Here is a 24,392-nt window from a genome sequence, read left to right as displayed (position 1 = left end):
TTCTTGATTAGGCCAAGACCTAGGGAAACAGCACCACCTTCTGGTACAAAACTGAGGAGCAGATTGCCCTCTTTGTTGATGAAGTCATCGGCTCTGTATTTTAAATGGGAAGAATGAAAAGAAGTGTTTCTACCCGGTTTCGAACCGGGGACCTTCCTCATGTGAGGCAAACGTTATAACCGCTACGCTACAGAAACCTATGTGTAGAAAGAGGCCAGGCCAGAGCAGAGGATCTGACCAAAGGCAGAAGATGACAATTTTTAACATTTCCTGAAGGTCCGCGAGATTTCTAAATGTTCTGATGAAACATTCCATATTCCACATAAAACTAAATTCTGCTAAAGGCTGCAAAATGACACAATAACATCTACATGACATCATTTCCCACAAACAAAAAACGGCTTTGGAAAAAAACGGGAAGAAAATGTTATTTTTTTCTCATGTTTTTTTCTGGGCTTTTTTTTTCCCAGACCTTCCCATCTCTAGTGTAAAAGCCTACGTTTCCATATGGCGTTGGTGGTATAGTGGTGAGCATAGCTGCCTTCCAAGCAGTTGACCCGGGTTCGATTCCCGGCCAACGCAACTTTTTTTTCTTACACATCCGAGTTTATTCAGTAAGTTTCAAGCCGTTTGCAGTTAACCCTTCCACTTGATGTAGCTTGTAACACAATGCATACCATGTTGGTGGGGGAGGGGCTGCTCCAGGTACAATCAGCATGGACAGCACCTAGAAACACGACCTTCGATAGCTCAGCTGGTAGAGCGGAGGACTGTAGAAAACGATCAGACATCCTTAGGTCGCTGCTTCGATTCCGGCTCGAAGGAATGCTTTTTTTATTTTTGTGAGATGGGTAAAAAAATGGTAGGTTGATCCTACAGAGTGAAGAGTGGACTTTAGGTGCAAATTCCGTGGGCAGCAAAAGGACCACTTTATCTGGGAAGATCCAAAGAAAAGGCTCTGCCGTAGACAATGCCTATAGTTCAGTGATGCGCCTAGTGGAGGTAATGGCAATCAGGAATGCTGTTTTCAATGACAGAGGGTCACCAGGTGGGGAGGGGTTTTATAATTTGAGTTCTGCCCTATCTCGTGTACGGAGGAGGAATCTCTCTGTAGTGTATCACCTGGGATTGCAGGGAAAATAAAACTCTGACGCATATCAAAAAGATCATTGGAACAGGAACTCATCAACTGCAGCCGCGGACTGACAGGCATTACAACTGTATTTTAAAAGAAAAAGGTTAACCTCCTATAGGATCTGTGGATGCTCCGTCACATACACCATCCCATGTGGTGTGAGCAGGGTGTAGACACGTATCCCATATGGTCTAGCGGTTAGGATTCCTGGTTTTCACCCAGGCGGCCCGGGTTCGACTCCCGGTATGGGAAGCTAGTTTTTATTGGAACCCTATGTTGCTATCCGTTTGCTAGTTGGTCAAATCAAATGGCATTAATCATATTCCCCAACATCTACAGGGCTCATCTTACCTGAAGAGCCACCTCAAAATACTGGTCCAAATTCCTTACCTCTTTGGGCTGGTCAAGGAACATCAGAAAGGGGAGAAATCGATTAGAGAGATTATATAAAATGCAACAGGAGGAAAGAAAATGAAAATGGAGAGATTAAAGAAAAGGAGGATAGATTAAAGAAAAGGGAGAGGAAGTGACAAAAGGTAGCGGTAAAGAAAAAGTGGACACACAGGGAGAGGTAAAGAGAAAGGGTTGGGAGATAAAGAGAACAAAGATAGATGAAGAGGAAAAGGGAGACATAATGCCAATGTCTGTCTAGGAAGATGGTCGACTATGTGCTTGATTTTATACACCTGTTAGCAATGGATGTGGCTGAAATACCTAAACTCAATAATTAGGAGGGGTGTCCACATCCTTTCATAAAGTGTATATGTTTTATATGTAATATGTATAATTTGTCCCTTCAGAAAATTCTATTTATGTAAAAGAAACTGTCACTGCGGGAAAAGTGAATTACACCGGACAAACTTATGTTAAAACCTGATCATACTGCTCTTGTTCTCAGGGCAGCCCCATCACCATGAGATGGGCTTAAAGGGATCAAGTATTATATCTTCTATATCTGATGATTGCTGGAGGAAGGGTGGAATTCCTGAAACTTCCAGTGCTGCTTACTTATCCCCAGTCTGGCCACCGACAACTTACAGGTAACTATCCGTACGAATCACAAAACAGGTGTATTTATAACAACATTACATTGTATGTATAGTTTTGATAGCACCACAATATAATGACCAGGTATTTCATTTTATAGTTATAGTGAGTACTGCATCAGGTTCAAACATATCATGGAAAAATCGTCTCAAAATCCAAATTACAAACAAGAAAAACAAAGGAATACACTAATGCAACAAAGCAAAAAGTATGTGAAGCACCAGTCATTTACCTGAAAGAAAGACATCAGTAGATTGACCACCTTTTTCTTGATTAGGCCAAGACCTAGGGAAACAGCACCACCTTCTGGTACAAAACTGAGGAGCAGATTGCCCTCTTTGTTGATGAAGTCATCGGCTCTGTATTTTAAATGGGAAGAATGAAAAGAAGTGTTTCTACCCGGTTTCGAACCGGGGACCTTCCTCATGTGAGGCAAACGTTATAACCGCTACGCTACAGAAACCTATGTGTAGAAAGAGGCCAGGCCAGAGCAGAGGATCTGACCAAAGGCAGAAGATGACAATTTTTAACATTTCCTGAAGGTCCGCGAGATTTCTAAATGTTCTGATGAAACATTCCATATTCCACATAAAACTAAATTCTGCTAAAGGCTGCAAAATGACACAATAACATCTACATGACATCATTTCCCACAAACAAAAAACGGCTTTGGAAAAAAACGGGAAGAAAATGTTATTTTTTTCTCATGTTTTTTTCTGGGTTTTTTTTTCCCAGACCTTCCCATCTCTAGTGTAAAAGCCTATCTTTCCATATGGCGTTGGTGGTATAGTGGTGAGCATAGCTGCCTTCCAAGCAGTTGACCCGGGTTCGATTCCCGGCCAACGCAACTTTTTTTTCTTACACATCCGAGTTTATTCAGTAAGTTTCAAGCCGTTTGCAGTTAACCCTTCCACTTGATGTAGCTTGTAACACAATGCATACCATGTTGGTGGGGGAGGGGCTGCTCCAGGTACAATCAGCATGGACAGCACCTAGAAACACGACCTTCGATAGCTCAGCTGGTAGAGCGGAGGACTGTAGAAAACGATCAGACATCCTTAGGTCGCTGGTTCGATTCCGGCTCGAAGGAATGCTTTTTTTATTTTTGTGAGATGGGTAAAAAAATGGTAGGTTGATCCTACAGAGTGAAGAGTGGACTTTAGGTGCGAATTCCGTGGGCAGCAAAAGGACCACTTTATCTGGGAAGATCCAAAGAAAAGGCTCTGCCGTAGACAATGCCTATAGTTCAGTGATGCGCCTAGTGGAGGTAATGGCAATCAGGAATGCTGTTTTCAATGACAGAGGGTCACCAGGTGGGGAGGGGTTTTATAATTTGAGTTCTGCCCTATCTCGTGTACGGAGGAGGAATCTCTCTGTAGTGTATCACCTGGGATTGCAGGGAAAATAAAACTCTGACGCATATCAAAAAGATCATTGGAACAGGAACTCATCAACTGCAGCCGCGGACTGACAGGCATTACAACTGTATTTTAAAAGAAAAAGGTTAACCTCCTATAGGATCTGTGGATGCTCCGTCACATACACCATCCCATGTGGTGTGAGCAGGGTGTAGACACGTATCCCATATGGTCTAGCGGTTAGGATTCCTGGTTTTCACCCAGGCGGCCCGGGTTCGACTCCCGGTATGGGAAGCTAGTTTTTATTGGAACCCTATGTTGCTATCCGTTTGCTAGTTGGTCAAATCAAATGGCATTAATCATATTCCCCAACATCTACAGGGCTCATCTTACCTGAAGAGCCACCTCAAAATACTGGTCCAAATTCCTTACCTCTTTGGGCTGGTCAAGGAACATCAGAAAGGGGAGAAATCGATTAGAGAGATTATATAAAATGCAACAGGAGGAAAGAAAATGAAAATGGAGAGATTAAAGAAAAGGAGGATAGATTAAAGAAAAGGGAGAGGAAGTGACAAAAGGTAGCGGTAAAGAAAAAGTGGACACACAGGGAGAGGTAAAGAGAAAGGGTTGGGAGATAAAGAGAACAAAGATAGATGAAGAGGAAAAGGGAGACATAATGCCAATGTCTGTCTAGGAAGATGGTCGACTATGTGCTTGATTTTATACACCTGTTAGCAATGGATGTGGCTGAAATACCTAAACTCAATAATTAGGAGGGGTGTCCACATCCTTTCATAAAGTGTATATGTTTTATATGTAATATGTATAATTTGTCCCTTCAGAAAATTCTATTTATGTAAAAGAAACTGTCACTGCGGGAAAAGTGAATTACACCGGACAAACTTATGGTAAAACCTGATCATACTGCTCTTGTTCTCAGGGCAGCCCCATCACCATGAGATGGGCTTAAAGGGATCAAGTATTATATCTACTATATCTGATGATTGCTGGAGGAAGGGTGGAATTCCTGAAACTTCCAGTGCTGCTTACTTATCCCCAGTCTGGCCACCGACAACTTACAGGTAACTATCCGTACGAATCACAAAACAGGTGTATTTATAACAACATTACATTGTATGTATAGTTTTGATAGCACCACAATATAATGACCAGGTATTTCATTTTATAGTTATAGTGAGTACTGCATCAGGTTCAAACATATCATGGAAAAATCGTCTCAAAATCCAAATTACAAACAAGAAAAACAAAGGAATACACTAATGCAACAAAGCAAAAAGTATGTGAAGCACCAGTCATTTACCTGAAAGAAAGACATCAGTAGATTGACCACCTTTTTCTTGATTAGGCCAAGACCTAGGGAAACAGCACCACCTTCTGGTACAAAACTGAGGAGCAGATTGCCCTCTTTGTTGATGAAGTCATCGGCTCTGTATTTTAAATGGGAAGAATGAAAAGAAGTGTTTCTACCCGGTTTCGAACCGGGGACCTTCCTCATGTGAGGCAAACGTTATAACCGCTACGCTACAGAAACCTATGTGTAGAAAGAGGCCAGGCCAGAGCAGAGGATCTGACCAAAGGCAGAAGATGACAATTTTTAACATTTCCTGAAGGTCCGCGAGATTTCTAAATGTTCTGATGAAACATTCCATATTCCACATAAAACTAAATTCTGCTAAAGGCTGCAAAATGACACAATAACATCTACATGACATCATTTCCCACAAACAAAAAACGGCTTTGGAAAAAAACGGGAAGAAAATGTTATTTTTTTCTCATGTTTTTTTCTGGGCTTTTTTTTTCCCAGACCTTCCCATCTCTAGTGTAAAAGCCTATCTTTCCATATGGCGTTGGTGGTATAGTGGTGAGCATAGCTGCCTTCCAAGCAGTTGACCCGGGTTCGATTCCCGGCCAACGCAACTTTTTTTTCTTACACATCCGAGTTTATTCAGTAAGTTTCAAGCCGTTTGCAGTTAACCCTTCCACTTGATGTAGCTTGTAACACAATGCATACCATGTTGGTGGGGGAGGGGCTGCTCCAGGTACAATCAGCATGGACAGCACCTAGAAACACGACCTTCGATAGCTCAGCTGGTAGAGCGGAGGACTGTAGAAAACGATCAGACATCCTTAGGTCGCTGGTTCGATTCCGGCTCGAAGGAATGCTTTTTTTATTTTTGTGAGATGGGTAAAAAAATGGTAGGTTGATCCTACAGAGTGAAGAGTGGACTTTAGGTGCGAATTCCGTGGGCAGCAAAAGGACCACTTTATCTGGGAAGATCCAAAGAAAAGGCTCTGCCGTAGACAATGCCTATAGTTCAGTGATGCGCCTAGTGGAGGTAATGGCAATCAGGAATGCTGTTTTCAATGACAGAGGGTCACCAGGTGGGGAGGGGTTTTATAATTTGAGTTCTGCCCTATCTCGTGTACGGAGGAGGAATCTCTCTGTAGTGTATCACCTGGGATTGCAGGGAAAATAAAACTCTGACGCATATCAAAAAGATCATTGGAACAGGAACTCATCAACTGCAGCCGCGGACTGACAGGCATTACAACTGTATTTTAAAAGAAAAAGGTTAACCTCCTATAGGATCTGTGGATGCTCCGTCACATACACCATCCCATGTGGTGTGAGCAGGGTGTAGACACGTATCCCATATGGTCTAGCGGTTAGGATTCCTGGTTTTCACCCAGGCGACCAGGGTTCGACTCCCGGTATGGGAAGCTAGTTTTTATTGGAACCCTATGTTGCTATCCGTTTGCTAGTTGGTCAAATCAAATGGCATTAATCATATTCCCCAACATCTACAGGGCTCATCTTACCTGAAGAGCCACCTCAAAATACTGGTCCAAATTCCTTACCTCTTTGGGCTGGTCAAGGAACATCAGAAAGGGGAGAAATAGATTAGAGAGATTATATAAAATGCAACAGGAGGAATGAAAATGGAGAGATTAAAGAAAAGGAGGATAGATTAAAGAAAAGGGAGAGGAAGTGACAAAAGGTAGCGGTAAAGAAAAAGTGGACACACAGGGAGAGGTAAAGAGAAAGGGTTGGGAGATAAAGAGAACAAAGACAGATGAAGAGGAAAAGGGAGACATAATGCCAATGTCTGTCTAGGAAGATGGTCGACTATGTGCTTGATTTTATACACCTGTTAGCAATGGATGTGGCTGAAATACCTAAACTCAATAATTAGGAGGGGTGTCCACATCCTTTCATAAAGTGTATATGTTTTATATGTAATATGTATAATTTGTCCCTTCCGAAAATTCTATTTATGTAAAAGAAACTGTCACTGCGGGAAAAGTGAATTACACCGGACAAACTTATGGTAAAACCTGATCATACTGCTCTTGTTCTCAGGGCAGCCCCATCACCATGAGATGGGCTTAAAGGGATCAAGTATTATATCTTCTATATCTGATGATTGCTGGAGGAAGGGTGGAATTCCTGAAACTTCCAGTGCTGCTTACTTATCCCCAGTCTGGCCACCGACAACTTACAGGTAACTATCCGTACGAATCACAAAACAGGTGTATTTATAACAACATTACATTGTATGTATAGTTTTGATAGCACCACAATATAATGACCAGGTATTTCATTTTATAGTTATAGTGAGTACTGCATCAGGTTCAAACATATCATGGAAAAATCGTCTCAAAATCCAAATTACAAACAAGAAAAACAAAGGAATACACTAATGCAACAAAGCAAAAAGTATGTGAAGCACCAGTCATTTACCTGAAAGAAAGACATCAGTAGATTGACCACCTTTTTCTTGATTAGGCCAAGACCTAGGGAAACAGCACCACCTTCTGGTACAAAACTGAGGAGCAGATTGCCCTCTTTGTTGATGAAGTCATCGGCTCTGTATTTTAAATGGGAAGAATGAAAAGAAGTGTTTCTACCCGGTTTCGAACCGGGGACCTTCCTCATGCGAGGCAAACGTTATAACCGCTACGCTACAGAAACCTATGTGGAGAAATAGGCCAGGCCAGAGCAGAGGATCTGACCAAAGGCAGAAGATGACAATTTTTAACATTTCCTGAAGGTCCGCGAGATTTCTAAATGTTCTGATGAAACATTCCATATTCCACATAAAACTAAATTCTGCTAAAGGCTGCAAAATGACACAATAACATCTACATGACATCATTTCCCACAAACAAAAAACGGCTTTGGAAAAAAACGGGAAGAAAATGTTATTTTTTTCTCATGTTTTTTTCTGGGCTTTTTTTTTCCCAGACCTTCCCATCTCTAGTGTAAAAGCCTATCTTTCCATATGGCGTTGGTGGTATAGTGGTGAGCATAGCTGCCTTCCAAGCAGTTGACCCGGGTTCGATTCCCGGCCAACGCAACTTTTTTTTCTTACACATCCGAGTTTATTCAGTAAGTTTCAAGCCGTTTGCAGTTAACCCTTCCACTTGATGTAGCTTGTAACACAATGCATACCATGTTGGTGGGGGAGGGGCTGCTCCAGGTACAATCAGCATGGACAGCACCTAGAAACACGACCTTCGATAGCTCAGCTGGTAGAGCGGAGGACTGTAGAAAACGATCAGACATCCTTAGGTCGCTGGTTCGATTCCAGCTCGAAGGAATGCTTTTTTTATTTTTGTGAGATGGGTAAAAAAATGGTAGGTTGATCCTACAGAGTGAAGAGTGGACTTTAGGTGCGAATTCCGTGGGCAGCAAAAGGACCACTTTATCTGGGAAGATCCAAAGAAAAGGCTCTGCCGTAGACAATGCCTATAGTTCAGTGATGCGCCTAGTGGAGGTAATGGCAATCAGGAATGCTGTTTTCAATGACAGAGGGTCACCAGGTGGGGAGGGGTTTTATAATTTGAGTTCTGCCCTATCTCGTGTACGGAGGAGGAATCTCTCTGTAGTGTATCACCTGGGATTGCAGGGAAAATAAAACTCTGATGCATATCAAAAAGATCATTGGAACAGGAACTCATCAACTGCAGCCGCGGACTGACAGGCATTACAACTGTATTTTAAAAGAAAAAGGTTAACCTCCTATAGGATCTGTGGATGCTCCATCACATACACCATCCCATGTGGTGTGAGCAGGGTGTAGACACGTATCCCATATGGTCTAGCGGTTAGGATTCCTGGTTTTCACCCAGACGGCCCGGGTTCGACTCCCGGTATGGGAAGCTAGTTTTTATTGGAACCCTATGTTGCTATCCGTTTGCTAGTTGGTCAAATCAAATGGCATTAATCATATTCCCCAACATCTACAGGGCTCATCTTACCTGAAGAGCCACCTCAAAATACTGGTCCAAATTCCTTACCTCTTTGGGCTGGTCAAGGAACATCAGAAAGGGGAGAAATAGATTAGAGAGATTATATAAAATGCAACAGGAGGAAAGAAAATGAAAATGGCGAGATTAAAGAAAAGGAGGATAGATTAATGAAAAGGGAGAGGAAGTGACAAAAGGTAGCGGTAAAGAAAAAGGGTTTTGAGATAAAGAGAACAAAGATAGATGAAGAGGAAAAGGGAGACATAATGCCAATGTCTGTCTAGGAAGATGGTCGACTATGTGCTTGATTTTATACACCTGTTAGCAATGGATGTGGCTGAAATACCTAAACTCAATAATTAGGAGGGGTGTCCACATCCTTTCATAAAGTGTATATGTTTTATATGTAATATGTATAATTTGTCCCTTCCGAAAATTCTATTTATGTAAAAGAAACTGTCACTGCGGGAAAAGTGAATTACACCGGACAAACTTATGGTAAAACCTGATCATACTGCTCTTGTTCTCAGGGCAGCCCCATCACCATGAGATGGGCTTAAAGGGATCAAGTATTATATCTTCTATATCTGATGATTGCTGGAGGAAGGGTGGAATTCCTGAAACTTCCAGTGCTGCTTACTTATCCCCAGTCTGGCCACCGACAACTTACAGGTAACTATCCGTACGAATCACAAAACAGGTGTATTTATAACAACATTACATTGTATGTATAGTTTTGATAGCACCACAATATAATGACCAGGTATTTCATTTTATAGTTATAGTGAGTACTGCATCAGGTTCAAACATATCATGGAAAAATCGTCTCAAAATCCAAATTACAAACAAGAAAAACAAAGGAATACACTAGTGCAACAAAGCAAAAAGTATGTGAAGCACCAGTCATTTACCTGAAAGAAAGACATCAGTAGATTGACCACCTTTTTCTTGATTAGGCCAAGACCTAGGGAAACAGCACCACCTTCTGGTACAAAACTGAGGAGCAGATTGCCCTCTTTGTTGATGAAGTCATCGGCTCTGTATTTTAAATGGGAAGAATGAAAAGAAGTGTTTCTACCCGGTTTCGAACCGGGGACCTTCCTCATGTGAGGCAAACGTTATAACCGCTACGCTACAGAAACCTATGTGTAGAAAGAGGCCAGGCCAGAGCAGAGGATCTGACCAAAGGCAGAAGATGACAATTTTTAACATTTCCTGAAGGTCCGCGAGATTTCTAAATGTTCTGATGAAACATTCCATATTCCACATAAAACTAAATTCTGCTAAAGGCTGCAAAATGACACAATAACATCTACATGACATCATTTCCCACAAACAAAAAACGGCTTTGGAAAAAAACGGGAAGAAAATGTCATTTTTATCTCATGTTTTTTTCTGGGTTTTTTTTTCCCAGACCTTCCCATCTCTAGTGTAAAAGCCTATCTTTCCATATGGCGTTGGTGGTATAGTGGTGAGCATAGCTGCCTTCCAAGCAGTTGACCCGGGTTCGATTCCCGGCCAACGCAGCTTTTTTTTCTTACACATCCGAGTTTATTCAGTAAGTTTCAAGCCGTTTGCAGTTAACCCTTCCACTTGATGTAGCTTGTAACACAATGCATACCATGTTGGTGGGGGAGGGGCTGCTCCAGGTACAATCAGCATGGACAGCACCCAGAAACACGACCTTCGATAGCTCAGCTGGTAGAGCGGAGGACTGTAGAAAACGATCAGACATCCTTAGGTCGCTGGTTCGATTCCGGCTCGAAGGAATGCTTTTTTTATTTTTGTGAGATGGGTAAAAAAATGGTAGGTTGATCCTACAGAGTGAAGAGTGGACTTTAGGTGCGAATTCCGTGGGCAGCAAAAGGACCACTTTATCTGGGAAGATCCAAAGAAAAGGCTCTGCCGTAGACAATGCCTATAGTTCAGTGATGCGCCTAGTGGAGGTAATGGCAATCAGGAATGCTGTTTTCAATGACAGAGGGTCACCAGGTGGGGAGGGGTTTTATAATTTGAGTTCTGCCCTATCTCGTGTACGGAGGAGGAATCTCTCTGTAGTGTATCACCTGGGATTGCAGGGAAAATAAAACTCTGACGCATATCAAAAAGATCATTGGAACAGGAACTCATCAACTGCAGCCGCGGACTGACAGGCATTACAACTGTATTTTAAAAGATAAAGGTTAACCTCCTATAGGATCTGTGGATGCTCCGTCACATACACCATCCCATGTGGTGTGAGCAGGGTGTAGACACGTATCCCATATGGTCTAGCGGTTAGGATTCCTGGTTTTCACCCAGGCGGCCCGGGTTCGACTCCCGGTATGGGAAGCTAGTTTTTATTGGAACCCTATGTTGCTATCCGTTTGCTAGTTGGTCAAATCAAATGGCATTAATCATATTCCCCAACATCTACAGGGCTCATCTTACCTGAAGAGCCACCTCAAAATACTGGTCCAAATTCCTTACCTCTTTGGGCTGGTCAAGGAACATCAGAAAGGGGAGAAATAGATTAGAGAGATTATATAAAATGCAACAGGAGGAAAGAAAATGAAAATGGAGAGATTAAAGAAAAGGAGGATAGATTAAAGAAAAGGGAGAGGAAGTGACAAAAGGTAGCGGTAAAGAAAAAGTGGACACACAGGGAGAGGTAAAGAGAAAGGGTTGGGAGATAAAGAGAACAAAGATAGATGAAGAGGAAAAGGGAGACATAATGCCAATGTCTGTCTAGGAAGATGGTCGACTATGTGCTTGATTTTATACACCTGTTAGCAATGGATGTGGCTGAAATACCTAAACTCAATAATTAGGAGGGGTGTCCACATCCTTTCATAAAGTGTATATGTTTTATATGTAATATGTATAATTTGTCCCTTCAGAAAATTCTATTTATGTAAAAGAAACTGTCACTGCGGGAAAAGTGAATTACACCGGACAAACTTATGGTAAAACCTGATCATACTGCTCTTGTTCTCAGGGCAGCCCCATCACCATGAGATGGGCTTAAAGGGATCAAGTATTATATCTTCTATATCTGATGATTGCTGGAGGAAGGGTGGAATTCCTGAAACTTCCAGTGCTGCTTACTTATCCCCAGTCTGGCCACCGACAACTTACAGGTAACTATCCGTACGAATCACAAAACAGGTGTATTTATAACAACATTACATTGTATGTATAGTTTTGATAGCACCACAATATAATAACCAGGTATTTCATTTTATAGTTATAGTGAGTACTGCATCAGGTTCAAACATATCATGGAAAAATCGTCTCAAAATCCAAATTACAAACAAGAAAAACAAAGGAATACACTAATGCAACAAAGCAAAAAGTATGTGAAGCACCAGTCATTTACCTGAAAGAAAGACATCAGTAGATTGACCACCTTTTTCTTGATTAGGCCAAGACCTAGGGAAACAGCACCACCTTCTGGTACAAAACTGAGGAGCAGATTGCCCTCTTTGTTGATGAAGTCATCGGCTCTGTATTTTAAATGGGAAGAATGAAAAGAAGTGTTTCTACCCGGTTTCGAACCGGGGACCTTCCTCATGTGAGGCAAACGTTATAACCGCTACGCTACAGAAACCTATGTGTAGAAAGAGGCCAGGCCAGAGCAGAGGATCTGACCAAAGGCAGAAGATGACAATTTTTAACATTACCTGAAGGTCTGCGAGATTTCTAAATGTTCTGATGAAACATTCCATATTCCACATAAAACTAAATTCTGCTAAAGGCTGCAAAATGACACAATAACATCTACATGACATCATTTCCCACAAACAAAAAACGGCTTTGGAAAAAAACGGGAAGAAAATGTTATTTTTTTCTCATGTTTTTTTCTGGGTTTTTTTTCCCCAGACCTTCCCATCTCTAGTGTAAAATACTATCTTTCCATATGGCGTTGGTGGTATAGTGGTGAGCATAGCTGCCTTCCAAGCAGTTGACCCGGGTTCGATTCCCGGCCAACGCAAGTTTTTTTTCTTACACATCCGAGTTTATTCAGTAAGTTTCAAGCCGTTTGCAGTTAACCCTTCCACTTGATGTAGCTTGTAACACAATGCATACCATGTTGGTGGGGGAGGGGCTGCTCCAGGTACAATCAGCATGGACAGCACCTAGAAACACGACCTTCGATAGCTCAGCTGGTAGAGCGGAGGACTGTAGAAAACGATCAGACATCCTTAGGTCGCTGGTTCGATTCCGGCTCGAAGGAATGCTTTTTTTATTTTTGTGAGATGGGTAAAAAAATGGTAGGTTGATCCTACAGAGTGAAGAGTGGACTTTAGGTGCGAATTCCGTGGGCAGCAAAAGGACCACTTTATCTGGGAAGATCCAAAGAAAAGGCTCTGCCGTAGACAATGCCTATAGTTCAGTGATGCGCCTAGTGGAGGTAATGGCAATCAGGAATGCTGTTTTCAATGACAGAGGGTCACCAGGTGGGGAGGGGTTTTATAATTTGAGTTCTGCCCTATCTCGTGTACGGAGGAGGAATCTCTCTGTAGTGTATCACCTGGGATTGCAGGGAAAATAAAACTCTGACGCATATCAAAAAGATCATTGGAACAGGAACTCATCAACTGCAGCCGCGGACTGACAGGCATTACAACTGTATTTTAAAAGAAAAAGGTTAACCTCCTATAGGATCTGTGGATGCTCCGTCACATACACCATCCCATGTGGTGTGAGCAGGGTGTAGACACGTATCCCATATGGTCTAGCGGTTAGGATTCCTGGTTTTCACCCAGGCGGCCCGGGTTCGACTCCCGGTATGGGAAGCTAGTTTTTATTGGAACCCTATGTTGCTATCCGTTTGCTAGTTGGTCAAATCAAATGGCATTAATCATATTCCCCAACATCTACAGGGCTCATCTTACCTGAAGAGCCACCTCAAAATACTGGTCCAAATTCCTTACCTCTTTGGGCTGGTCAAGGAACATCAGAAAGGGGAGAAATCGATTAGAGAGATTATATAAAATGCAACAGGAGGAAAGAAAATGAAAATGGAGAGATTAGAGAAAAGGAGGATAGATTAAAGAAAAGGGAGAGGAAGTGACAAAAGGTAGCGGTAAAGAAAAAGTGGACACACAGGGAGAGGTAAAGAGAAAGGGTTGGGAGATAAAGAGAACAAAGATAGATGAAGAGGAAAAGGGAGACATAATGCCAATGTCTGTCTAGGAAGATGGTCGACTATGTGCTTGATTTTATACACCTGTTAGCAATGGATGTGGCTGAAATACCTAAACTCAATAATTAGGAGGGGTGTCCACATCCTTTCATAAAGTGTATATGTTTTATATGTAATATGTATAATTTGTCCCTTCAGAAAATTCTATTTATGTAAAAGAAACTGTCACTGCGGGAAAAGTGAATTACACCGGACAAACTTATGGTAAAACCTGATCATACTGCTCTTGTTCTCAGGGCAGCCCCATCACCATGAGATGGGCTTAAAGGGATCAAGTATTATATCTTCTATATCTGATGATTGCTGGAGGAAGGGTGGAATTCCTGAAACTTCCAGTGCTGCTTACTTATCCCCAGTCTGGCCACCGACAACTTACAGGTAACTATCCGTACGAATCACAAAACAGGTGTATTTATAACAACATTACATTGTATGTATAGTTTTGATAGCACCACAATATAATGACCAGGTATTTCATTTTATAGTTATAGTGAGTACTGCATCAGGTTCAAACATATCATGGAAAAATCGTCTCAAAATCCAAATTACAAACAAGAAAAACAAAGGAATACACTAATGCAACAAAGCAAAAAGTATGTGAAGCACCAGTCATTTACCTGAAAGAAAGACATCAGTAGATTGACCACCTTTTTCTTGATTAGGCCAAGACCTAGGGAAACAGCACCACCTTCTGGTACAAAACTGAGGAGCAGATTGCCCTCTTTGTTGATGAAGTCATCGGCTCTGTATTTTAAATGGGAAGAATGAAAAGAAGTGTTTCTACCCGGTTTCGAACCAGGGACCTTCCTCATGTGAGGCAAACGTTATAACCGCTACGCTACAGAAACCTATGTGTAGAAAGAGGCCAGGCCAGAGCAGAGGATCTGACCAAAGGCAGAAGATGACAATTTTTAACATTTCCTGAAGGTCCGCGAGATTTCTAAATGTTCTGATGAAACATTCCATATTCCACATAAAACTAAATTCTGCTAAAGGCTGCAAAATGACACAATAACATCTACATGACATCATTTCCCACAAACAAAAAACGGCTTTGGAAAAAAACGGGAAGAAAATGTCATTTTTTTCTCATGTTTTTTTCTGGGTTTTTTTTTCCCAGACCTTCCCATCTCTAGTGTAAAAGCCTATCTTTCCATATGGCGTTGGTGGTATAGTGGTGAGCATAGCTGCCTTTCAAGCAGTTGACCCGGGTTCGATTCCCGGCCAACGCAGCTTTTTTTTCTTACACATCCGAGTTTATTCAGTAAGTTTCAAGCCGTTTGCAGTTAACCCTTCCACTTGATGTAGCTTGTAACACAATGCATACCATGTTGGTGGGGGAGGGGCTGCTCCAGGTACAATCAGCATGGACAGCACCTAGAAACACGACCTTCGATAGCTCAGCTGGTAGAGCGGAGGACTGTAGAAAACGATCAGACATCCTTAGGTCGCTGGTTCGATTCCGGCTCGAAGGAATGCTTTTTTTATTTTTGTGAGATGGGTAAAAAAATGGTAGGTTGATCCTACAGAGTGAAGAGTGGACTTTAGGTGCGAATTCCGTGGGCAGCAAAAGGACCACTTTATCTGGGAAGATCCAAAGAAAAGGCTCTGCCGTAGACAATGCCTATAGTTCAGTGATGCGCCTAGTGGAGGTAATGGCAATCAGGAATGCTGTTTTCAATGACAGAGGGTCACCAGGTGGGGAGGGGTTTTATAATTTGAGTTCTGCCCTATCTCGTGTACGGAGGAGGAATCTCTCTGTAGTGTATCACCTGGGATTGCAGGGAAAATAAAACTCTGACGCATATCAAAAAGATCATTGGAACAGGAACTCATCAACTGCAGCCGCGGACTGACAGGCATTACAACTGTATTTTAAAAGAAAAAGGTTAACCTCCTATAGGATCTGTGGATGCTCCGTCACATACACCATCCCATGTGGTGTGAGCAGGGTGTAGACACATATCCCATATGGTCTAGCGGTTAGGATTCCTGGTTTTCACCCAGGCGGCCCGGGTTCGACTCCCGGTATGGGAAGCTAGTTTTTATTGGAACCCTATGTTGCTATCCGTTTGCTAGTTGGTCAAATCAAATGGCATTAATCATATTCCCCAACATCTACAGGGCTCATCTTACCTGAAGAGCCACCTCAAAATACTGGTCCAAATTCTTTACCTCTTTGGGCTGGTCAAGGAACATCAGAAAGGGGAGAAATAGATTAGAGAGATTATATAAAATGCAACAGGAGGAAAGAAAATGAAAATGGAGAGATTAAAGAAAAGGAGGATAGATTAAAGAAAAGGGAGAGGAAGTGACAAAAGGTAGCGGTAAAGAAAAAGTGGACACACAGGGAGAGGTAAAGAGAAAGGGTTGGGAGATAAAGAGAACAAAGATAGATGAAGAGGAAAAGGGAGACATAATGCCAATGTCTGTCTAGGAAGATGGTCGACTATGTGCTTGATTTTATACACCTGTTAGCAATGGATGTGGCTGAAATACCTAAACTCAATAATTAGGAGGGGTGTCCACATCCTTTCATAAAGTGTATATGTTTTATATGTAATATGTATAATTTGTCCCTTCCGAAAATTCTATTTATGTAAAAGAAACTGTCACTGCGGGAAAAGTGAATTACACCGGACAAACTTATGGTAAAACCTGATCATACTGCTCTTGTTCTCAGGGCAGCCCCATCACCATGAGATGGGCTTAAAGGGATCAAGTATTATATCTTCTATATCTGATGATTGCTGGAGGAAGGGTGGAATTCCTGAAACTTCCAGTGCTGCTTACTTATCCCCAGTCTGGCCACCGACAACTTACAGGTAACTATCCGTACGAATCACAAAACAGGTGTATTTATAACAACATTACATTGTATGTATAGTTTTGATAGCACCACAATATAATGACCAGGTATTTCATTTTATAGTTATAGTGAGTACTGCATCAGGTTCAAACATATCATGGAAAAATCGTCTCAAAATCCAAATTACAAACAAGAAAAACAAAGGAATACACTAATGCAACAAAGCAAAAAGTATGTGAAGCACCAGTCATTTACCTGAAAGAAAGACATCAGTAGATTGACCACCTTTTTCTTGATTAGGCCAAGACCTAGGGAAACAGCACCACCTTCTGGTACAAAACTGAGGAGCAGATTGCCCTCTTTGTTGATGAAGTCATCGGCTCTGTATTTTAAATGGGAAGAATGAAAAGAAGTGTTTCTACCCGGTTTCGAACCGGGGACCTTCCTCATGTGAGGCAAACGTTATAACCGCTACGCTACAGAAACCTATGTGTAGAAAGAGGCCAGGCCAGAGCAGAGGATCTGACCAAAGGCAGAAGATGACAATTTTTAACATTTCCTGAAGGTCCGCGAGATTTCTAAATGTTCTGATGAAACATTCCATATTCCACATAAAACTAAATTCTGCTAAAGGCTGCAAAATGACACAATAACATCTACATGACATCATTTCCCACAAACAAAAAACGGCTTTGGAAAAAAACGGGAAGAAAATGTTATTTTTTTCTCATGTTTTTTTCTGGGCTTTTTTTTTCCCAGACCTTCCCATCTCTAGTGTAAAAGCCTATCTTTCCATATGGCGTTGGTGGTATAGTGGTGAGCATAGCTGCCTTCCAAGCAGTTGACCCGGGTTCGATTCCCGGCCAACGCAACTTTTTTTTCTTACACATCCGAGTTTATTCAGTAAGTTTCAAGCCGTTTGCAGTTAACCCTTCCACTTGATGTAGCTTGTAACACAATGCATACCATGTTGGTGGGGGAGGGGCTGCTCCAGGTACAATCAGCATGGACAGCACCTAGAAACACGACCTTCGATAGCTCAGCTGGTAGAGCGGAGGACTGTAGAAAACGATCAGACATCCTTAGGTCGCTGGTTCGATTCCGGCTCGAAGGAATGCTTTTTTTATTTTTGTGAGATGGGTAAAAAAATGGTAGGTTGATCCTACAGAGTGAAGAGTGGACTTTAGGTGCGAATTCCGTGAGCAGCAAAAGGACCACTTTATCTGGGAAGATCCAAAGAAAAGGCTCTGCCGTAGACAATGCCTATAGTTCAGTGATGCGCCTAGTGGAGGTAATGGCAATCAGGAATGCTGTTTTCAATGACAGAGGGTCACCAGGTGGGGAGGGGTTTTATAATTTGAGTTCTGCCCTATCTCGTGTACGGAGGAGGAATCTCTCTGTAGTGTATCACCTGGGATTGCAGGGAAAATAAAACTCTGACGCATATCAAAAAGATCATTGGAACAGGAACTCATCAACTGCAGCCGCGGACTGACAGGCATTACAACTGTATTTTAAAAGAAAAAGGCTAACCTCCTATAGGATCTGTGGATGCTCCGTCACATACACCATCCCATGTGGTGTGAGCAGGGTGTAGACACGTATCCCATATGGTCTAGCGGTTAGGATTCCTGGTTTTCACCCAGGCGGCCCGGGTTCGACTCCCGGTATGGGAAGCTAGTTTTTATTGGAACCCTATGTTGCTATCCGTTTGCTAGTTGGTCAAATCAAATGGCATTAATCATATTCCCCAACATCTACAGGGCTCATCTTACCTGAAGAGCCACCTCAAAATACTGGTCCAAATTCCTTACCTCTTTGGGCTGGTCAAGGAACATCAGAAAGGGGAGAAATAGATTAGAGAGATTATATAAAATGCAACAGGAGGAAAGAAAATGAAAATGGAGAGATTAAAGAAAAGGAGGATAGATTAAAGAAAAGGGAGAGGAAGTGACAAAAGGTAGCGGTAAAGAAAAAGTGGACACACAGGGAGAGGTAAAGAGAAAGGGTTGGGAGATAAAGAGAACAAAGATAGATGAAGAGGAAAAGGGAGACATAATGCCAATGTCTGTCTAGGAAGATGGTCGACTATGTGCTTGATTTTATACACCTGTTAGCAATGGATGTGGCTGAAATACCTAAACTCAATAATTAGGAGGGGTGTCCACATCCTTTCATAAAGTGTATATGTTTTATATGTAATATGTATAATTTGTCCCTTCCGAAAATTCTATTTATGTAAAAGAAACTGTCACTGCGGGAAAAGTGAATTACACCGGACAAACTTATGGTAAAACCTGATCATACTGCTCTTGTTCTCAGGGCAGCCCCATCACCATGAGATGGGCTTAAAGGGATCAAGTATTATATCTTCTATATCTGATGATTGCTGGAGGAAGGGTGGAATTCCTGAAACTTCCAGTGCTGCTTACTTATCCCCAGTCTGGCCACCGACAACTTACAGGTAACTATCCGTACGAATCACAAAACAGGTGTATTTATAACAACATTACATTGTATGTATAGTTTTGATAGCACCACAATATAATGACCAGGTATTTCATTTTATAGTTATAGTGAGTACTGCATCAGGTTCAAACATATCATGGAAAAATCGTCTCAAAATCCAAATTACAAACAAGAAAAACAAAGGAATACACTAATGCAACAAAGCAAAAAGTATGTGAAGCACCAGTCATTTACCTGAAAGAAAGACATCAGTAGATTGACCACCTTTTTCTTGATTAGGCCAAGACCTAGGGAAACAGCACCACCTTCTGGTACAAAACTGAGGAGCAGATTGCCCTCTTTGTTGATGAAGTCATCGGCTCTGTATTTTAAATGGGAAGAATGAAAAGAAGTGTTTCTACCCGGTTTCGAACCGGGGACCTTCCTCATGTGAGGCAAACGTTATAACCGCTACGCTACAGAAACCTATGTGTAGAAAGAGGCCAGGCCAGAGCAGAGGATCTGACCAAAGGCAGAAGATGACAATTTTTAACATTTCCTGAAGGTCCGCGAGATTTCTAAATGTTCTGATGAAACATTCCATATTCCACATAAAACTAAATTCTGCTAAAGGCTGCAAAATGACACAATAACATCTACATGACATCATTTCCCACAAACAAAAAACGGCTTTGGAAAAAAACGGGAAGAAAATGTCATTTTTTTCTCATGTTTTTTTCTGGGCTTTTTTTTCCCCAGACCTTCCCATCTCTAGTGTAAAAGCCTATCTTTCCATATGGCGTTGGTGGTATAGTGGTGAGCATAGCTACCTTCCAAGCAGTTGACCCGGGTTCGATTCCCGGCCAACGCAACTTTTTTTTCTTACACATCCGAGTTTATTCAGTAAGTTTCAAGCCGTTTGCAGTTAACCCTTCCACTTGATGTAGCTTGTAACACAATGCATACCATGTTGGTGGGGGAGGGGCTGCTCCAGGTACAATCAGCATGGACAGCACCTAGAAACACGACCTTCGATAGCTCAGCTGGTAGAGCGGAGGACTGTAGAAAACGATCAGACATCCTTAGGTCGCTGGTTCGATTCCGGCTCGAAGGAATGCTTTTTTTATTTTTGTGAGATGGGTAAAAAAATGGTAGGTTGATCCTACAGAGTGAAGAGTGGACTTTAGGTGCGAATTCCGTGGGCAGCAAAAGGACCACTTTATCTGGGAAGATCCAAAGAAAAGGCTCTGCCGTAGACAATGCCTATAGTTCAGTGATGCGCCTAGTGGAGGTAATGGCAATCAGGAATGCTGTTTTCAATGACAGAGGGTCACCAGGTGGGGAGGGGTTTTATAATTTGAGTTCTGCCCTATCTCGTGTACGGAGGAGGAATCTCTCTGTAGTGTATCACCTGGGATTGCAGGGAAAATAAAACTCTGACGCATATCACAAAGATCATTGGAACAGGAACTCATCAACTGCAGCCGCGGACTGACAGGCATTACAACTGTATTTTAAAAGAAAAAGGTTAACCTCCTTTAGGATCTGTGGATGCTCCGTCACATACACCATCCCATGTGGTGTGAACAGGGTGTAGACACATATCCCATATGGTCTAGCGGTTAGGATTCCTGGTTTTCACCCAGGCGGCCCGGGTTCGACTCCCGGTATGGGAAGCTAGTTTTTATTGGAACCCTATGTTGCTATCCGTTTGCTAGTTGGTCAAATCAAATGGCATTAATCATATTCCCCAACATCTACAGGGCTCATCTTACCTGAAGAGCCACCTCAAAATACTGGTCCAAATTCCTTACCTCTTTGGGCTGGTCAAGGAACATCAGAAAGGGGAGAAATAGATTAGAGAGATTATATAAAATGCAACAGGAGGAAAGAAAATGAAAATGGAGAGATTAAAGAAAAGGAGGATAGATTAAAGAAAAGGGAGAGGAAGTGACAAAAGGTAGCGGTAAAGAAAAAGTGGACACACAGGGAGAGGTAAAGAGAAAGGGTTGGGAGATAAAGAGAACAAAGATAGATGAAGAGGAAAAGGGAGACATAATGCCAATGTCTGTCTAGGAAGATGGTCGACTATGTGCTTGATTTTATACACCTGTTAGCAATGGATGTGGCTGAAATACCTAAACTCAATAATTAGGAGGGGTGTCCACATCCTTTCATAAAGTGTATATGTTTTATATGTAATATGTATAATTTGTCCCTTCAGAAAATTCTATTTATGTAAAAGAAACTGTCACTGCGGGAAAAGTGAATTACACCGGACAAACTTATGGTAAAACCTGATCATACTGCTCTTGTTCTCAGGGCAGCCCCATCACCATGAGATGGGCTTAAAGGGATCAAGTATTATATCTTCTATATCTGATGATTGCTGGAGGAAGGGTGGAATTCCTGAAACTTCCAGTGCTGCTTACTTATCCCCAGTCTGGCCACCGACAACTTACAGGTAACTATCCGTACGAATCACAAAACAGGTGTATTTATAACAACATTACATTGTATGTATAGTTTTGATAGCACCACAATATAATGACCAGATATTTCATTTTATAGTTATAGTGAGTACTGCATCAGGTTCAAACATATCATGGAAAAATCGTCTCAAAATCCAAATTACAAACAAGAAAAACAAAGGAATACACTAATGCAACAAAGCAAAAAGTATGTGAAGCACCAGTCATTTACCTGAAAGAAAGACATCAGTAGATTGACCACCTTTTTCTTGATTAGGCCAAGACCTAGGGAAACAGCACCACCTTCTGGTACAAAACTGAGGAGCAGATTGCCTTCTTTGTTGATGAAGTCATCGGCTCTGTATTTTAAATGGGAAGAATGAAAAGAAGTGTTTCTACCCGGTTTCGAACCGGGGACCTTCCTCATGTGAGGCAAACGTTATAACCGCTACGCTACAGAAACCTATGTGTAGAAAGAGGCCAGGCCAGAGCAGAGGATCTGACCAAAGGCAGAAGATGACAATTTTTAACATTTCCTGAAGGTCCGCGAGATTTCTAAATGTTCTGATGAAACATTCCATATTCCACATAAAACTAAATTCTGCTAAAGGCTGCAAAATGACACAATAACATCTACATGACATCATTTCCCACAAACAAAAAACGGCTTTGGAAAAAAACGGGAAGAAAATGTCATTTTTTTCTCATGTTTTTTTCTGGGTTTTTTTTTCCCAGACCTTCCCATCTCCAGTGTAAAAGCCTATCTTTCCATATGGCGTTGGTGGTATAGTGGTGAGCATAGCTGCCTTCCAAGCAGTTGACCCGGGTTCGATTCCCGGCCAACGCAACTTTTTTTTCTTACACATCCGAGTTTATTCAGTAAGTTTCAAGCCGTTTGCAGTTAACCCTTCCACTTGATGTAGCTTGTAACACAATGCATACCATGTTGGTGGGGGAGGGGCTGCTCCAGGTACAATCAGCATGGACAGCACCTAGAAACACGACCTTCGATAGCTCAGCTGGTAGAGCGGAGGACTGTAGAAAACGATCAGACATCCTTAGGTCGCTGGTTCGATTCCGGCTCGAAGGAATGCTTTTTTTATTTTTGTGAGATGGGTAAAAAAATGGTAGGTTGATCCTACAGAGTGAAGAGTGGACTTTAGGTGCGAATTCCGTGGGCAGCAAAAGGACCACTTTATCTGGGAAGATCCAAAGAAAAGGCTCTGCCGTAGACAATGCCTATAGTTCAGTGATGCGCCTAGTGGAGGTAATGGCAATCAGGAATGCTGTTTTCAATGACAGAGGGTCACCAGGTGGGGAGGGGTTTTATAATTTGAGTTCTGCCCTATCTCGTGTACGGAGGAGGAATCTCTCTGTAGTGTATCACCTGGGATTGCAGGGAAAATAAAACTCTGACGCATATCAAAAAGATCATTGGAACAGGAACTCATCAACTGCAGCCGCGGACTGACAGGCATTACAACTGTATTTTAAAAGAAAAGGGCTAACCTCCTATAGGATCTGTGGATGCTCCGTCACATACACCATCCCATGTGGTGTGAGCAGGGCGTAGACACGTATCCCATATGGTCTAGCGGTTAGGATTCCTGGTTTTCACCCAGGCGGCCCGGGTTCGACTCCCGGTATGGGAAGCTAGTTTTTATTGGAACCCTATGTTGCTATCCGTTTGCTAGTTGGTCAAATCAAATGGCATTAATCATATTCCCCAACATCTACAGGGCTCATCTTACCTGAAGAGCCACCTCAAAATACTGGTCCAAATTCCTTACCTCTTTGGGCTGGTCAAGGAACATCAGAAAGGGGAGAAATAGATTAGAGAGATTATATAAAATGCAACAGGAGGAAAGAAAATGAAAATGGAGAGATTAAAGAAAAGGAGGATAGATTAAAGAAAAGGGAGAGGAAGTGACAAAAGGTAGCGGTAAAGAAAAAGTGGACACACAGGGAGAGGTAAAGAGAAAGGGTTGGGAGATAAAGAGAACAAAGATAGATGAAGAGGAAAAGGGAGACATAATGCCAATGTCTGTCTAGGAAGATGGTCGACTATGTGCTTGATTTTATACACCTGTTAGCAATGGATGTGGCTGAAATACCTAAACTCAATAATTAGGAGGGGTGTCCACATCCTTTCATAAAGTGTATATGTTTTATATGTAATATGTATAATTTGTCCCTTCAGAAAATTCTATTTATGTAAAAGAAACTGTCACTGCGGGAAAAGTGAATTACACCGGACAAACTTATGGTAAAACCTGATCATACTGCTCTTGTTCTCAGGGCAGCCCCATCACCATGAGATGGGCTTAAAGGGATCAAGTATTATATCTTCTATATCTGATGATTGCTGGAGGAAGGGTGGAATTCCTGAAACTTCCAGTGCTGCTTACTTATCCCCAGTCTGGCCACCGACAACTTACAGGTAACTATCCGTACGAATCACAAAACAGGTGTATTTATAACAACATTACATTGTATGTATAGTTTTGATAGCACCACAATATACTGACCAGGTATTTCATTTTATAGTTATAGTGAGTACTGCATCAGGTTCAAACATATCATGGAAAAATCGTCTCAAAATCCAAATTACAAACAAGAAAAACAAAGGAATACACTAATGCAACAAAGCAAAAAGTATGTGAAG

General features: G+C 41.9%; 30 non-coding genes across 30 annotated transcripts; all 30 read left to right on the top strand.

Moving 5' to 3' along the window:
• The first annotated feature begins 510 nt into the window (after positions 1-510).
• On the top strand, positions 511-582 carry TRNAG-UCC (transfer RNA glycine (anticodon UCC)). The gene has a single exon. It is a non-coding gene; the product is annotated as a tRNA-Gly (tRNA).
• Positions 583-739: 157 nt separating this feature from the next.
• TRNAY-GUA (transfer RNA tyrosine (anticodon GUA)) lies at positions 740-825 on the top strand. Its single transcript is given in 2 exon segments — positions 740-776; positions 790-825. It is a non-coding gene; the product is annotated as a tRNA-Tyr (tRNA).
• A 490-nt stretch (positions 826-1,315) lies between these two features.
• Positions 1,316-1,387, top strand: TRNAE-UUC (transfer RNA glutamic acid (anticodon UUC)). Its single transcript has one exon. It is a non-coding gene; the product is annotated as a tRNA-Glu (tRNA).
• Positions 1,388-2,957: 1,570 nt separating this feature from the next.
• On the top strand, positions 2,958-3,029 carry TRNAG-UCC (transfer RNA glycine (anticodon UCC)). The gene has a single exon. It is a non-coding gene; the product is annotated as a tRNA-Gly (tRNA).
• A 157-nt stretch (positions 3,030-3,186) lies between these two features.
• On the top strand, positions 3,187-3,272 carry TRNAY-GUA (transfer RNA tyrosine (anticodon GUA)). Its single transcript is given in 2 exon segments — positions 3,187-3,223; positions 3,237-3,272. It is a non-coding gene; the product is annotated as a tRNA-Tyr (tRNA).
• Positions 3,273-3,762: 490 nt separating this feature from the next.
• On the top strand, positions 3,763-3,834 carry TRNAE-UUC (transfer RNA glutamic acid (anticodon UUC)). Its single transcript has one exon. It is a non-coding gene; the product is annotated as a tRNA-Glu (tRNA).
• A 1,571-nt stretch (positions 3,835-5,405) lies between these two features.
• TRNAG-UCC (transfer RNA glycine (anticodon UCC)) lies at positions 5,406-5,477 on the top strand. The gene has a single exon. It is a non-coding gene; the product is annotated as a tRNA-Gly (tRNA).
• Positions 5,478-5,634: 157 nt separating this feature from the next.
• Positions 5,635-5,720, top strand: TRNAY-GUA (transfer RNA tyrosine (anticodon GUA)). The gene is given in 2 exon segments: positions 5,635-5,671; positions 5,685-5,720. It is a non-coding gene; the product is annotated as a tRNA-Tyr (tRNA).
• Positions 5,721-6,210: 490 nt separating this feature from the next.
• TRNAE-UUC (transfer RNA glutamic acid (anticodon UUC)) lies at positions 6,211-6,282 on the top strand. The gene has a single exon. It is a non-coding gene; the product is annotated as a tRNA-Glu (tRNA).
• A 1,565-nt stretch (positions 6,283-7,847) lies between these two features.
• TRNAG-UCC (transfer RNA glycine (anticodon UCC)) lies at positions 7,848-7,919 on the top strand. The gene has a single exon. It is a non-coding gene; the product is annotated as a tRNA-Gly (tRNA).
• Positions 7,920-8,076: 157 nt separating this feature from the next.
• Positions 8,077-8,162, top strand: TRNAY-GUA (transfer RNA tyrosine (anticodon GUA)). Its single transcript is given in 2 exon segments — positions 8,077-8,113; positions 8,127-8,162. It is a non-coding gene; the product is annotated as a tRNA-Tyr (tRNA).
• A 490-nt stretch (positions 8,163-8,652) lies between these two features.
• On the top strand, positions 8,653-8,724 carry TRNAE-UUC (transfer RNA glutamic acid (anticodon UUC)). Its single transcript has one exon. It is a non-coding gene; the product is annotated as a tRNA-Glu (tRNA).
• Positions 8,725-10,265: 1,541 nt separating this feature from the next.
• On the top strand, positions 10,266-10,337 carry TRNAG-UCC (transfer RNA glycine (anticodon UCC)). Its single transcript has one exon. It is a non-coding gene; the product is annotated as a tRNA-Gly (tRNA).
• Positions 10,338-10,494: 157 nt separating this feature from the next.
• On the top strand, positions 10,495-10,580 carry TRNAY-GUA (transfer RNA tyrosine (anticodon GUA)). The gene is given in 2 exon segments: positions 10,495-10,531; positions 10,545-10,580. It is a non-coding gene; the product is annotated as a tRNA-Tyr (tRNA).
• A 490-nt stretch (positions 10,581-11,070) lies between these two features.
• On the top strand, positions 11,071-11,142 carry TRNAE-UUC (transfer RNA glutamic acid (anticodon UUC)). Its single transcript has one exon. It is a non-coding gene; the product is annotated as a tRNA-Glu (tRNA).
• A 1,570-nt stretch (positions 11,143-12,712) lies between these two features.
• Positions 12,713-12,784, top strand: TRNAG-UCC (transfer RNA glycine (anticodon UCC)). The gene has a single exon. It is a non-coding gene; the product is annotated as a tRNA-Gly (tRNA).
• A 157-nt stretch (positions 12,785-12,941) lies between these two features.
• On the top strand, positions 12,942-13,027 carry TRNAY-GUA (transfer RNA tyrosine (anticodon GUA)). The gene is given in 2 exon segments: positions 12,942-12,978; positions 12,992-13,027. It is a non-coding gene; the product is annotated as a tRNA-Tyr (tRNA).
• Positions 13,028-13,517: 490 nt separating this feature from the next.
• On the top strand, positions 13,518-13,589 carry TRNAE-UUC (transfer RNA glutamic acid (anticodon UUC)). Its single transcript has one exon. It is a non-coding gene; the product is annotated as a tRNA-Glu (tRNA).
• A 1,570-nt stretch (positions 13,590-15,159) lies between these two features.
• Positions 15,160-15,231, top strand: TRNAE-UUC (transfer RNA glutamic acid (anticodon UUC)). The gene has a single exon. It is a non-coding gene; the product is annotated as a tRNA-Glu (tRNA).
• A 157-nt stretch (positions 15,232-15,388) lies between these two features.
• TRNAY-GUA (transfer RNA tyrosine (anticodon GUA)) lies at positions 15,389-15,474 on the top strand. Its single transcript is given in 2 exon segments — positions 15,389-15,425; positions 15,439-15,474. It is a non-coding gene; the product is annotated as a tRNA-Tyr (tRNA).
• Positions 15,475-15,964: 490 nt separating this feature from the next.
• On the top strand, positions 15,965-16,036 carry TRNAE-UUC (transfer RNA glutamic acid (anticodon UUC)). Its single transcript has one exon. It is a non-coding gene; the product is annotated as a tRNA-Glu (tRNA).
• A 1,571-nt stretch (positions 16,037-17,607) lies between these two features.
• On the top strand, positions 17,608-17,679 carry TRNAG-UCC (transfer RNA glycine (anticodon UCC)). The gene has a single exon. It is a non-coding gene; the product is annotated as a tRNA-Gly (tRNA).
• A 157-nt stretch (positions 17,680-17,836) lies between these two features.
• TRNAY-GUA (transfer RNA tyrosine (anticodon GUA)) lies at positions 17,837-17,922 on the top strand. Its single transcript is given in 2 exon segments — positions 17,837-17,873; positions 17,887-17,922. It is a non-coding gene; the product is annotated as a tRNA-Tyr (tRNA).
• A 490-nt stretch (positions 17,923-18,412) lies between these two features.
• Positions 18,413-18,484, top strand: TRNAE-UUC (transfer RNA glutamic acid (anticodon UUC)). The gene has a single exon. It is a non-coding gene; the product is annotated as a tRNA-Glu (tRNA).
• A 1,571-nt stretch (positions 18,485-20,055) lies between these two features.
• On the top strand, positions 20,056-20,127 carry TRNAG-UCC (transfer RNA glycine (anticodon UCC)). The gene has a single exon. It is a non-coding gene; the product is annotated as a tRNA-Gly (tRNA).
• A 157-nt stretch (positions 20,128-20,284) lies between these two features.
• On the top strand, positions 20,285-20,370 carry TRNAY-GUA (transfer RNA tyrosine (anticodon GUA)). Its single transcript is given in 2 exon segments — positions 20,285-20,321; positions 20,335-20,370. It is a non-coding gene; the product is annotated as a tRNA-Tyr (tRNA).
• Positions 20,371-20,860: 490 nt separating this feature from the next.
• Positions 20,861-20,932, top strand: TRNAE-UUC (transfer RNA glutamic acid (anticodon UUC)). The gene has a single exon. It is a non-coding gene; the product is annotated as a tRNA-Glu (tRNA).
• A 1,570-nt stretch (positions 20,933-22,502) lies between these two features.
• TRNAG-UCC (transfer RNA glycine (anticodon UCC)) lies at positions 22,503-22,574 on the top strand. Its single transcript has one exon. It is a non-coding gene; the product is annotated as a tRNA-Gly (tRNA).
• Positions 22,575-22,731: 157 nt separating this feature from the next.
• TRNAY-GUA (transfer RNA tyrosine (anticodon GUA)) lies at positions 22,732-22,817 on the top strand. Its single transcript is given in 2 exon segments — positions 22,732-22,768; positions 22,782-22,817. It is a non-coding gene; the product is annotated as a tRNA-Tyr (tRNA).
• A 490-nt stretch (positions 22,818-23,307) lies between these two features.
• TRNAE-UUC (transfer RNA glutamic acid (anticodon UUC)) lies at positions 23,308-23,379 on the top strand. Its single transcript has one exon. It is a non-coding gene; the product is annotated as a tRNA-Glu (tRNA).
• Positions 23,380-24,392: the final 1,013 nt, after the last annotated feature.

Source organism: Spea bombifrons, chromosome 3, assembly GCF_027358695.1.
Source record: "Spea bombifrons isolate aSpeBom1 chromosome 3, aSpeBom1.2.pri, whole genome shotgun sequence".
In the NCBI taxonomy this organism is placed as follows: domain Eukaryota; kingdom Metazoa; phylum Chordata; class Amphibia; order Anura; family Pelobatidae; genus Spea; species Spea bombifrons.
Note: the sequence above shows the minus strand (reverse complement) of the source record. Positions and strands in the feature narration are given on the sequence as shown.